This window comes from Sphaeramia orbicularis, chromosome 12, assembly GCF_902148855.1.
Source record: "Sphaeramia orbicularis chromosome 12, fSphaOr1.1, whole genome shotgun sequence".
Classification (NCBI taxonomy): Eukaryota; Metazoa; Chordata; class Actinopteri; order Kurtiformes; family Apogonidae; genus Sphaeramia; species Sphaeramia orbicularis.
The window spans coordinates 78,242-93,690 of NC_043968.1; the positions used below are offsets into that span (position 1 = coordinate 78,242).

At 38.3% G+C, this 15,449-nt stretch overlaps 1 protein-coding gene across 1 annotated transcript in view; it reads right to left on the bottom strand.

Moving 5' to 3' along the window:
- The window catches only part of LOC115429898 (transcription factor 4-like), a gene marked incomplete at its 3' end in the record, with an annotated part of 164,943 nt that overhangs the window by 64,365 nt on the left and 85,129 nt on the right, over positions 1-15,449 (bottom strand). The window lies entirely within an intron of this gene.

Consider the following 15,449-nt stretch of genomic DNA (forward strand, 5'->3'; position numbering starts at 1 on the left):
AACCAGTACAACTAAAACCAGTACGACCAATACGAACAGGAAGCAACTTCACACAGACACGTTCAAATATAACCGAGGATAAAAATGGAGAAAAAACTGAAGTGAAAACAATGTGAAAGATGGAAAAGATGAAACACAATAAAGATCCTGTCTTCACCTCCTCCTTGTCCTCCCCTTCACCTCCTCCTTTTGCTCCTCATCTCCTCCTCCTCCTTTTCTTTTCCTCATCTCCTCCTCCTCCTCTTCTTTTCCTCCTCATGTCCTCCTTTGCTCCCTCATCTCCTCTTCACCTTCTCCTTTTCCTCCTCACTGTCACTAAATAAACTCATTTTTTCTTTCATTTTCCACCTGTTTTCAATAAATAAACTTGGTCAAAAGCGTCAGAAAACGTCTGAACTTCTGTTAAAACCTGACATTGGTAGAAAATGCAGCGTCTGAAACGTTGTCTGTTTCATCTGAAACGACGTCCGTTTCGTCTGAAACATTTATCATTTATGAATAAAAACCCACTGAACGACCTGGTGAATGTGTCACAGAAAACACCGTTCAGGAACCAGGAAGTGCCCGTGAAGCCAACGGACCAATCAGACGGTAGGAACCAGGCGTCCTCCGGAAGTGACCGCGGCGCCGCGTGTGCACGTTCGGACTGACTTCGCTTCGTGATCCCTCATCCTGCAGCCGGCGGCGTGGCAGCCATCATCCGCCGCTCGCGCTCACACAGCGAGCGTTAGCGCTTAAAGCAAAACTGGGCTTCCAGGGCCATCCATTATCAGTGACAGGCTAATGTAGCATGGGCGACCATATGGTAGAGGAGCAGAGCACACACACACATGCACACACACATGCACACACACACGCACATGCACACACACGCACACAAACGCTACGCCGCCTCCGCCAACGCTGCCGCCACGCACAGCATCACAATTAAGGCGCTTCCTTCTTCTGCTTTTGGTTGTGATTAAATAAAAATCTGAACATAAACTGATGGATGGAATGAGTCTGCACTGGACGCGTGGATGTCAGGTTTGTGTGTCTGTCTGTCTGTTGGTTTGTTGTTGGTTTGGGTTCAGTTTCTACTTTATCAGTGTCTTAAAAATGAAAAATCTAATGAATCTGAGGGTTTTATACATGATCCAATGAATAAAACAAGAAAAAAATGACTGAAAAACACATTATTTTATATGTTTTCTCAGAGATGGAGTGCTGAAACAACCAACACAACAGACACAACAGACACAACAGACACACAACCAACACACAATCAACACAACAGACACACAATCAACACAGTGGAGGACTCACTGACCAATCAGGACAGGATGGGGGTGGAGTCTATCCACACACAGGTCAGATTCATAGCTGAGTTCATGTTTTACCCTCCGGTGTCCAGGTGAGTATATTAAACACACTTTAACCCTCCGGTGTCCAGGTGAGTATATTAAACACACTTTAACCCTCCGGTGTCCAGGTGAGTATATTAAACACACTTTAACCCTCCGGTGTCCAGGTGAGTATATTAAACACACTTTAACCCTCCGGTGTCCAGGTGAGTATATTAAACACACTTTAACCTTCTGGTGTCCAGGTGAGTATATTAAACACACTTTAACCCTTCGGTGTCCAGGTGAGTATATTAAACACTCTTTAACCCTCGGGTGTCCAGGTGAGTATATTAAACACACTTTAACCCTCTGGTGTCCAGGTGAGTATATTAAACACTCTTTAACCCTCAGGTGTCCAGGTGAGTATATTAAACACACTTTAACCCTCCGGTGTCCAGGTGAGGATATTAAACACACTTTAACCCTCCGGTGTCCAGGTGAGTATATTAAACACACTTTAACCTTCTGGTGTCCAGGTGAGTATATTAAACACACTTTAACCCTCCGGTGTCCAGGTGAGTATTATAAACACACTTTAACCCTCTGCTGTCCAGGTGAGTATATTAAACACACTTTAACCTTCTGCTGTCCAGGTGAGTATATTAAACACACTTTAACCCTCCGGTGTCCAGGTGAGTATATTAAACACACTTTAACCCTCTGCTGTCCAGGTGAGTATATTAAACACACTTTAACCCTCCAGTGTCCAGGTGAGGATATTAAACACTCTTTAACCCTCCGGTGTCCAGGTGAGTATATTAAACACACTTTAACCCTCCAGTGTCCAGGTGAGGATATTAAACACACTTTAACCCTCCGGTGTCCAGGTGAGTATATTAAACACACTTTAACCCTCCGGTGTCCAGGTGAGTATATTAAACACACTTTAACCCTCCGGTGTCCAGGTGAGTATATTAAACACACTTTAACCCTCCGGTGTCCAGGTGAGTATATTAAACACACTTTAACCCTCCAGTGTCCAGGTGAGGATATTAAACACTCTTTAACCCTCCAGTGTCCAGGTGAGTATATTAAACACACTTTAACCCTCTGCTGTCCAGGTGAGTATATTAAACACACTTCCTGTTCTTAAAGCTCAGATTATTTGAATTCAACAGTTGTTCATTTTTGTCTGATTGTTTAAATTCTGATCCATCCACTAAATCCATCCCATAATAAACAGTGTTAAATTCCTACACTAACACCCTTCGACCAAGTGAGTACAAATACACACTGACACATATAACATTTAACATGTGACCAATAATAATAATAATAATATGAACCAGTGTTGGTGTGCATCACTGACAGAAGGAAAAAATAAGTAAATAAATAATATATATTTATCTGTAGAATATTGAAAAAACTTTTTTGCATCAAAAACATGTTTTGGTTTTTTTTTTTACATTAAAACGTGAGTTTTAAAGGGTTAAAATATGACAGTTATTGAATATTTGGCTTTTTTTTGTTTATGGCTCAAGTTGGTGAAACACACACAAAAAATGTAGAAAAGTTCCAGACAGTCTGAACAAAAACACGAACAGTTCAGTTCCAGAACAGACGAACAGTCTGAAGAGTGAAGGGTTCAAGAACCTTTAACTATGAATGAAACCACAGCAGTACAAACACACAAAGGTCAGTCTGTACCTGACTACAAACACTAATACTACAACACAGTGTGTACAAATACTACAGCACACATACAGTGTGTACAAATACTACAGCACACATACAGTGTGTACAAATACTACAGCACACATACAGTGTGTACAAATACTACAGCACACATACAGTGTGTACAAATACTACAACACACATACAGTGTGCATAAATACAACACACATACAGTGTGTACAAATACTACAGCACACATACAGTGTGTACAAATACTACAACACACAAACAGTGTGTACAAATACTACAACACACATACAGTGTGTACAAATACTACAGCACACATACAGTGTGTACAAATACTACAACACACATACAGTGTGTACAAATACTACAACACACATACAGTGTGCATAAATACAACACACATACAGTGTGTACAAATACTACAGCACACATACAGTGTGTACAAATACTACAACACACAAACAGTGTGTACAAATACTACAACACACATACAGTGTGTACAAATACTACAGCACACATACAGTGTGTACAAATACTACAACACACATACAGTGTGTACAAATACTACAACACACATACAGTGTGCATAAATACAACACACATACAGTGTGTACAAATACTACAGCACACATACAGTGTGTACAAATACTACAGCACACATACAGTGTGTACAAATACTACAACACACATACAGTGTGTACAAATACTACAGCACACATACAGTGTGTACAAATACTACAGCACACATACAGTGTGTACAAATACTACAACACACATACAGTGTGTACAAATACTACAACACACATACAGTGTGCATAAATACAACACACATACAGTGTGTACAAATACTACAACACACATACAGTGTGTACAAATACTACAGCACACATACAGTGTGCATAAATACAACACACATACAGTGTGTACAAATACTACAGCACACATACAGTGTGCATAAATACAACACACATACAGTGTGTACAAATACTACAGCACACATACAGTGTGTACAAATACTACAGCACACATACAGTGTGTACAAATACTACAACACACATACAGTGTGTACAAATACTACAACACACATACAGTGTGCATAAATACAACACACATACAGTGTGTACAAATACTACAGCACACATACAGTGTGTACAAATACTACAGCACACATACAGTGTGTATTCTGATGCAGTTAGTTTTATATCAGATTTCAAATTGACAGAATATTGGTTTAATTTAAACTTTATTGAATAAAATCGACTTAAATCGACGTTGGTTCAGTTTTTATTTGATCAAAAACAAAAATCAAATCAATCTAAAGGTTTGAAACGATGACAATCATATAGATTTAAAATAAACACTCTGAATGTAGTGACATAAGTACAACACATGATCTGAACACAAAACACACACACACACACACACACAGAGCAGCACAACAAAGCCTGATCCTGTGCCATACTGCTGTTGGGGGGGGGGGGGGGGGGGGCAGTGCCACATTGGCAAAGCCCGGGGGGGGACCACTATCTGCTGCCAACATGTCACACACACACACACACACACACACACACACACACATCAGTATTCCAGCATCGTTTCAGCATCGGTGAATCCTCCAGCGCCTTTGTGTGTTTTCAACAACGCAACAACAACACAAGGACCACAACAACACAACGACACACACAAGGACCACAACAACACAAACACAAGGACCACAACAACACAACGACACACACAAGGACCACAACAACACAAACACAAGGACCACAACAACACAACGACACACACAAGGACCACAACAACACAAACTCAAGGACCACAACGACACACACAAGGACCACAACAACACAAACTCAAGGACCACAACAACGCAACGACACACACACAAGGACCACAACAACACAACGACACACACACAAGGACCACAACAACACAACGACACACACACAAGGACCACAACAACACAACGACACACACAAGGACCACAACAACACAACGACACACACACAAGGACCACAACAACACAACGACACACACACAAGGACCACAATAACACACACAGACCAAACAACACAACACACACACGGACCACAACAACACAACAACACACACACAGACTACAACAACACAACAACACACACAGACTACAACAACACAACAACACACACACACACACACACACACACACAGACCACAACAACAATATTTTCATTAACTCAAATAAATAAAAACTATAATTAAAAGAAGAAAAAAAAAACATAACTAACTGAAACTGTACTGTGTGTTTACAAAACTAACTAAAACAGATAAAAATTATGGATAAAATTCCCTTCGTTTTCATCTTTGTCAATGTTGGATTGATATGAAAGCAATTGATTTTGCTCTAGCAATTTTAGCTGGCAGCACCATACGACACTTTTTGCTCCGTCACTTGTGTTCACTTGTGGTTTCCAGTCGTCTTCTGGTCCCCACTCTACCTGGAAACATGGAGACTAAAGCAGCAGAGTCCTGTCTGGGATTGATTTGAATAGGAGCACAGAGAAGAAGAGAAAAGAGACCACTGAACTACAACTGAACTACACCTGAACTACAACTGAACTACAACTGAACTACAACTGAACTACAACTAAACTACAACTAAACTACAACTGAGCTACAACTGAACTACAACTGAACTACAACTAAACTACAACTGAGCTACAACTGAACTACAACTGAACTACAACTGAACTACAACTGAACTACAACTGAGCTACAACTGAACTACAACTAAACTACAACTGAACTACAACTGAGCTACAACTGAACTACAACTAAACTACAACTGAACTACAACTGAGCTACAACTGAGCTACAACTGAACTACAACTGAACTACAACTAAACTACAACTGAGCTACAACTGAACTACAACTAAACTACAACTGAACTACAACTGAGCTACAACTGAACTACAACTAAACTACAACTGAGCTACAACTGAACTACAACTGAACTACAACTGAACTACAACTGAGCTACAACTGAACTACAACTGAACTACAACTAAACTACAACTAAACTACAACTAAACTAAACTAAAACTAAGCATTTACCAAAAAAATGAAATCTAATAAAAACTAGCAAACCTGCTCTAAAAACAAATTAAAACGAACTTAATTAGAGAAAAAAAGTCAAAACTAAATAAAACTAAACTATATTGAAAAATCCAAAACTATCCTAACCTTTGTTCCGTACAGAACCATTTCAGTGGTTCCTTCCAAAGCCTTAGTTTGGACTAAACCAATGCTCCCAATCCAACAGATTAGCCCTGTCACAGACCTAGCCCTGTGGCTAATGCTAAACAGCTAGCCCTGTGGCTAATGCTAAACAGCTAGCCCTGTGGCTAACACATGCCACGCCGCCCCTGAACGCCCCGTGTCCAATCGGAATCCACCTCAAATCGTATTCACATGAAGACGGTTCCAACTTTTTTAACTTTGTTTTTGTTTTATTTTATTTTTTACTTTGTTTTGGATTTATTATATATTTTACTTTGTTTTATTTTATATTTTAATTTGTTCTATTTTAATCTTTTCATTTGTTTAATTTTGTCTTTTACTTTTATTTTATCTTTTACTTTGTTTTTGTTTCATTTTATTTTTTACTTTGTTTCGGATTTATTTTATCTTTTACTTTGTTTTGTTTTATTTTGTCTTTTAATTTGTTTTATTTTAATATTTTACTTTGTTTAATTTTGTCTTTTACTTTGTTTTATTTTATCTTTTAATTTGTAAATGATGTAGCAAAGACAGAAACAGTGCTTTTTCATCTCCTTCCATTATAAGTCCATTTGTTCTTGCTCCATCTTGTTATTTGCTTGTTTTCTGACATATTCCGTTCATGTGTCGTTGAATACTTGTGGTTTTATTGTTTATTTGTGTCATGAACTGAAGACGATCATCAACCTCAGATTCACTTTAACTTGAATTAAAAAGCGTCTAAACGAGGCGACTCCTGCAGGATGTGAAGTAAACACACCTACAGTGGTCTGCGGTTGAGTCCTTCCGGTCTCATCCGTCCAGATTAGACCCACGTCTGCGTCGTCACGGTGACAGATCGCAGTTGAAAATGTCGGACAGAACATCTCGGTGTGAATTTGACAGAAAGAGAAAATGGATTTGCAGAGGAAGACAGAGTGTGTTTTCTGAATCCAAGCCAACTGATAATTAATGCCTGTGACATCATGGTGCTCTAATTAAGCCTGGCATTCATTAAGCAGCAGCAGAGGGGGGGGGGGGGTTGTAGGAGGGGTTTGGTAAGTCTTCATCACTTCACTTTTTTAGACAATAGAGACGTGGATTCAACTTCCACTGCACATTCACCTCTAATATGACCCTCTGGATTTGACAGGTTTCAGTGGAAATCATGTATTTTCCATATTTGATGATAATAATAATAATAATAATAATAATAATAATAATAATAATAATAATGCATTTAATATATTTAATTCACTGATCATGTAGATGTTCATTAAAGCTCAGAGGAAATTCAAAGGTTTTTTTTTCATCAAAACAGACAAAAACTGAAGAAAAAGTGACTTTAAAAGCAAAATATATCATTTCTAACTTCAAACTGAACATAAAATAATTGTCTCCAACCTTATTTTTTTCTTTTTTTATTCATTTTGTTCATTCTATTGATCACTTTGACTTTTTTTTTGTTTATTTTGAGACTCATTTTTTAAAATGTAATTGTAGTCAATTTTCTGCTTTTATTATTATTTATTTATTTTACATTATTTAGCACTTTGTAAATATTATTATTAATAATAATAATAATAATAATAATAATAATAATAATAATAATAATAATAATAACTTTGGTCCTTTTCTTATCTAAAATACATAAACCAAGTGTCTCCATCCACTGTCATTAGTAAAACTTAATTAAACTTAACTTAATATTTTTCACTATTTATTCTAATTCTCTTATTCTCTGTATTTTGCATTTTCAGTTTTTCTGTATTTATTTCACTGATCATGTAGATGCTCATTAAAGCTTATTTTATCAAAACAGAAAAAAACTGAAGAAAAAGTGACTTTAACAGCAAAATATATCATTTCAAACTTCAAACTGAACATAAAATAAGTGTCTTCAACTTTCTTTTTTCTTTTTTTTTAATTCATTTTTGTTCATTCTATTGATCACTGACTGTTTTTGTTTATTTTGTGACTCATTTTATTTCTTTTAAAGGTAATTTTAGTAAACTTTTGGCTTTTTTTTTTTTTTTTTTTTTTACATTATTCAGGATTTTGTGAAAATAAATAAATAAATAAATAATAATCATTTTGGTCCTTTATTATTTAATATACATAAACCAAGTGTCTCCATCCACTGTCATTAGTAAAACCTAAACTGAACTTAATATTTTTCACTACTTATTCTAATATGATCCTCTGTTTTCTGCATTTTGAATTTTTCTGTATTTAATTCACTGATTATGTAGATGTTTATTAAAGTAAATTTAAAGTTTTTTTTTTTTTTATCAAAACAGGGAAAACTGAAGAAAGAGTGACTTTAACAGCAAAATATTTCATTAACTGAAAATAAAACAAGTGCCTCTAACCTTATTTTGTTCATGTTACTTATCATTTTGTTGATTTATTTTTCATTTTTGTTGATTTTATGGATGACATTGGCTGTTTTTATTCATTTTGTTGCTCATTTTATTCTTTTTTTTAAACTGTGTAACTGCTTTTTGCACTTCAACCCGGTGTCAAAACGCACTAAACTGATATATTTATTTAAAAAACAAAAACAAAAACAAACAAACAAACAAAAAAACTAAAACTTCTGGGCCCAAATTCAAATTCAGATTCAATTAAAATCCAAAAGAAGTGTGTCTTCACATAGAAAATCTGAACTTTAATGGACAACTGGAGTCATTTACGCAAACGTCGTCAAAGGTAATTAGTTATATAATTTGACTAGCAATATTGCATGTTGGCTTATTGGAGCCTGAAGTGACCATATTTGGACAAAAGAGGTGGAGCTGTGGGAGTATGAGGGGTCATGGGTGAGCTAATGCTAACGGCTAGCATCATATCAGTCATTTGATGGTCTCATCACTAGTCTCTTTTCCATTGGCCCTTAGATTGCGTGAATATAACTTGTACATAAAAATTTGCCAAGTGGAAAAACGACAATTTCACCAAAACTCATTTTTCCATTAAAAGTTTTTGTGCTGGCAAGAGGTGTTTTTTCAGTCATAGTGCAAATGGTATATCACACAAAACTGGAAAGACCTTTATCTGCAACTAGAGTCACACGAATTAAAAAAACAAAACAAACGGATGTTGACGGATGTTACAACAAGAGAAGAAGAAGAGTTTAAAAACAAATGTGTCGTATGTGTGGACACACCAGGAAACTGAATAATTCCATAATTTAGTACGAAATAGAGGGGTAATATACAATAATAATCATGAATATATCTGTAAATAAACATGATATTTACGTTCGTCTCCATGTTTATGGAATGACTTTTTCAGATAAAACACATTTTTATTTGACGTTCATACAAAAATCTTCATGTAACACAGACACCGGGTATCTCCACCGTCTTTTTCTTTCAGGTTTTTTTTCCCCAATACCCCAACTCCTCATCTTTTTTTTTTTTTTTTTAACTTTATGGAATTAAACAGGTGTCAAAAAGTAACTAGATTGATTTATTAATTTACAAACAAAAAAATTAGTACATTTTTTACACATTTTTTCATGTTATTTATTATTTTATTATTTTTTATTCAATTTTAGTATTGAAATTTTTGCACATTTTTTCATGTTATTTATTATTTTATTCTTAATTTGTTTTGTTTTTTTCCCCCTACAACTAGATTGATTTATTTATAATAAAAAAAAGACATCAAAACAAATACTACTGGGCCCAAATTCAAATCCTTGTTACTTGTTTTATTCTTTTTTCTTTCTTTGCATTTTTTTTTTTTTTACTTAATTTTAGTCCATTTTCCCCACATTTTTTCATGTTATTTATTATTTAATTAGGTTATACTTAACTTTACTCCATTTTTTCCTCATTTTTGCATGCTATTTGTTATTTTATGATCTTATTTTGTTTTTGTTCCTACACAGCACACAGAATGTCTCAGGGGTTAAAGGGTCAAACATCGGTTTTGTTTTTAGGAGTTTTAAGCTGTGATGCTCATTTTAAAACATTTGTGGAAAAGCTGTCCGAGGTAATAAGCTACAAAATGTGATCGGGTTAATTAAATACTCAGCACCATTAGAGTTTGGATGGTTTTCGTTGTTGTTTTCTGGCTGCACGGTTAAAGGGTTCTGACTACAATTATTGGAACAGGTTGAAAAATCCAGATTTGACCAGAACTTTACTAAGTTTCTTCTGATTGGCTCACTGTCGCTTAAGTGGTGTTTTTTTTTTTTTTTTTTAATTGTTTTACAGTACAAAACCAAAAAGGCCGGAGTTTCACAGCAGTGAGGAAACTGTACAGCGCACACCTGTAGCGGTAACCGACGGCAACCGAACAGCGAGAAGGTGTAAAAGCAGAAAGTAAACTTCAGGACGGGCCCGGCGGTTTTTGATCGGAGGATTTTCTGATAGCTAATTAGGCATGGAGGGCCAGCCATCGACAGCTGCATTCATCATCATAAAACGTAATAATTAATGACATTCCAACAAAGAAAAATATGCAAATGAGCTCCCCTCATTAGCATTTTCATATTCAGCTCCCATAATGCTTTTGCTGACAAGGTTGTAATTAATGAAAATTCATGTCTCTTAGCCGAGGTCTAGATTGGATCGCATTCATTCGCAATCCCCTAAACGAGGAGGGAGAGGAAGAAGAAAAAAAAACATGACGAGGATCTCTGCCAAGTTTTAGAGAGAGGAGAGAGAGGGAGGGAGGGGCGAGAGACATAGAAGGAGACTGGAGTAAACTGAGAGAGAGAGAGATGCAGAGGAAGACGGAGATGGAGGGAGGCAGATGGCGAGAGATGAAATGAAGACAGGAGAGAGAGAGAGGGAGAGAGAGACGAGAGAGGGAGTGAGAGAGGAGAGAGGGAGGGAGAGAGAGAGAGAGAGAGAGATGAAGAGAGAGAGAGGGAGAAGGAGAGAGAGAAAGAGAGAGAGAGGGAGGGAGAAAGAAAGGGAGGGAGAGAGAGACGAGAGAGGGAGTGAGAGAGGAGAGAGGGAGGGAGAGAGAGAGAGAGAGAGAGAGGGAGAAGGAGAGAGAGAAAGAGAGAGAGAGGGAGGGAGAAAGAAAGGGAGGGAGAGAGAGAGACGAAGAGAGAGAGAGGGAGAGAGAGATGGAGAGAAAGAGAGAGAGAAGGAGAGAGAGGAGAGAGGGAGAGAGAGAGAGGAAGAGAGAGAAGGAGAGAGGAGAGAGAGAGGGAGAGAGAGAGAGGGGGGGGGAGAGAGAGGGAGGAGAGAGGGGGAGGAGACGAAGAGAGAGAGAGAAAGAGAGGGGGAGAGGAGAGGGAGAAATAGAGAGAGGGAGAGAGAGAGAGAGAAAGAGAAGGAGAGAGAGAGAAGGAGAGAGAGAGGGGGGGAGCGAGGAAACAGGAAGACGACAAAGAGCAGAAATAAGACGTGAAGACGAACAACGAGGAAACAGAAGAAATGAACTGGAACCAAAGTGACTGGAACGGATTCAACACCAGGAATTAGACTGGTCCAATGTGTGTGAGGAAGACCACAGGATGGAATAATAATAATAATAATAATAATAATAATAATAGTAATAATAATAATAATAATAATAATAGTAATAATAGTAATAATAATAATAATAATAATAATAGTAATAATAATAATAGTAATAATAGTAATAATAATAATAATAATAATAATAATAATAATAATAATAGTAATAATAGTAATAATAATAATAATAATAATAGTAATAATAATAATAATAATAATAATAATAATAATAATAATAACTTCCACACATCCTAAACTCAAACCAGACTTAAAGCTGATAAAAACACTAATGAACCTGTTTACATTCAAACTGATCAGTGTGTGATTTATGGAGTTTATTCAGATTATTCATGTAAACAGTGTAATCTGATTACACTCAGTCAGATTAACTCCAGTCTTCATGCATGTGTTCAGGTGAATCTGTTTGATTTAGTTCTGTTCCATCTGAACAGGTGGAAAAAACACAGAAAACACACGTTATGTAGACGACAACAGGAAGTTGGATTCTACGTTTGTACGAACTCTGAAACAAATCCAATAATGGACTGAAACGACTGAACCAGGGCTGAAGGATGATCAGATCTACAGAGTGCATGTGAACGCATCACATGATTATGACAGTTGTCAGATTTGTCTGGTCGTGTAAACGGGGTCAGGGTTCCCACGTCCATCCTGGATCTGATTATGAGACAGCTGGGACCAGACCAGGGTTAGACCAGAACCTGGACCAGAACTTGGACCAGCTGAAGACCAACAGGACAGAGGCCCAAAGAACCAGGACACACACCCCTGGACCTACCAGAGTCCAGGACACACACCTGTGGGCCTACCTGGGTCCAGGACACGCACCTGTGGACCTAACTGGGTCCAGGAAACACACCCCTGGACCTACTCGGGTCCAGGACACTCAGTGGGCCTACCTGGGTCCAGGACACTCAGTGGGCCTACCTGGGTCCAGGACACTCAGTGGGCCTACCTGGGTCCAGGAAACACACCCCTGGACCTACTCGGGTCCAGGACACTCAGTGGGCCTACCTGGGTCCAGGACACTCAGTGGGCCTACCTGGGTCCAGGACACTCAGTGGGCCTACCTGGGTCCAGGAAACACACCCCTGGACCTACTCGGGTCCAGGACACTCAGTGGGCCTACCTGGGTCCAGGACACTCAGTGGGCCTACCTGGGTCCAGGAAACACACCCCTGGACCTACTCGGGTCCAGGACACTCAGTGGGCCTACCTGGGTCCAGGACACACACCTGTGGGCCTACCCGGGTCCAGTTCCCCAGGCTGGTTCCAGTCTGTTCTTACACTTGCGACTGTTCTGCCTCATATGAGGAATTTGTCCAAGTTTAGGACGAATCTAAATGATCCACTGGGACAAAGTTCAGAGGGCAGAGTTCAGATCATTTGATTGGCTCTGTGGAAACAGACACGCCCACATGTGGCACCACAGAAGTAAACCCAAACCAAACCCACAGAGTTTAAACACAACTGTCAAATATGTGGATACGACTGCATGGGACACATATGACACCAAGCATTAAACCACAGGTGTCAAACATGCAGCCCAGGGGCCAGGCCCAGGCCCAGGCCCCCCCACCCCCACCCCCACCCCCCACCAAAGGGTCCATTCCAGCCCGTGGGATGGAAGTGCAAAAATGAACCTGAACAGTCCAGGTTGGTTCATGTTCCACATACAGCCCATGTGATCTACAGTCAAAATAACACAATAACCCATAAATAAAGACAACCACAAATTTTCTTTGTGAAAAATTATGTGGAAAAAATTTAAGTGAAAAAAATAACATTACACTGTGAAAATATTTACATTTACAAAACTATTTTTTCACAATAAAATGCAAATAAATACATAAATAAAAACAAAGACGAACAACCCCAAATGTACAATTTTAAAAAATATTCTGCCTGTTCCTAAATGTTTGGTGCATTTATGGATCCACTGTGATCTGGATTTGTGTTCATAGTAACAGACTGAATATTGGAGAAACTGTTCAAATTTTAGTTCCAAACTCCAAAATTTTCACAATATTCTGTCTGTTACCAAATGTTTAAGTAACACTGTGTGTACATGTACATGTAGAAATAATAAGTTGAGGCAGAATATTGTTAAAATTGCACTAATTTTTCAAAAGAAATTTCAGTTTTTTCAGGTTATTCACATCTTTTTTGTAACGTAAATATTTTCATAATTTAATGGGGGGTTTTTTTTGTACTAAAACAAAAAGAAAAACTTGGATTTGTCATTATTTATAGGTTATTAAGTCATTATTTTACTGGTCTGGCCTGCTTAAGATCAAATTGGGCTAAATATGGAACTGAACTAAAAGGAGTTTGACAGCCCTTCTGGTTCTAGTTCTGGTTCTGGTTCTAGTTCTGGTTCTGGTTCTAGTTCTCACATCCAGTTTTGTACTTCTGTGACTCCACCGCTGTTTTTAGAGGAACATAAAGTTTTTGTCGTTTTGTTTCTGATAAATGCGACGGATCAATGACGTCATAAATCCACCATAACAGACCGCTCCTCCTCAAATATCCGTAAACTCGTGCAGACACGCTTCACTTCTGCCCAAACTGCAGATTTCCAGTTTAATTAGCGTTAGATTTGGATGAAAACTTGCCTAATACTAAGACGTGCAGTTGATAAAAGCGTGGCGTTTGCCTTTAAGGCTGGGTTGGTTCTCAGATGATGGAATACAGTTCATGTGTGGCCTCTGGAGCCCAGGGTAGAAGAAGTGAAGAGGCTCCGACTGACTCACAATAAACACACTGTTCACAGCACAGCTCTATCTGCCGCACTCACCTCACACACACACACACACACACACACACACACACACACACACACACACACACATATATATATATATACACACAACACACATATACACAACACACACACACAGCGTAGCGTGGTCGTCCAGATGGGACTCTTCCACATGACCAAGCCGATCAATCAACACTGAAGGGCCCAGGTGCTACTACGCACCATTTCACAGTCTGTCACACACACACACACACACACACACACACACACACACACACACACACACACACACACACACACACACACACACACACAGCAGCACAGATAGAAAGATAAAGGACACACATACACAAACATGGAGGCAAGAAAACACACACACACACACACAGTAACAGGAATGACCCCGGTTTGGTCTCTAGAGTCCTCATCTGGACGGAGGACAGAGACGGACAGACAGACAGACGGACAGACACACACACACACACACGTCTCCACAGTCCTCATCTGGACGGACACTTCGTCTCCTAATGGTCACAGTTCAGTCTGAACAGTCATTGGACTTGATTCCATTTTTTATTACGTTTTCATTTTATCATTTTCACAGGAATTTGCCTCCAGTTTTGGATTTAAAGCTGCAGCGTTTGATTCTTTTTACCATCTCCGTCCAAACTAACACTGGAATCTGTATAAACTAGGGTTGTGAATCTTAGTTGTAAGGCTGATACGATACGCATCTCGATACAGCACCTCCGATCCGATATATTATAGATACATGTATGGCATCTCACGATGCGATGCGATACAATTCACACCCAAATCACAATACAGAGAAATTAAGCACATTCTGGTTGAACACATTCAGTCTGGTAAAAAAAAAAAATATGCAGAGCAATTCAAAGAGTTTGATTTTTTTTTTT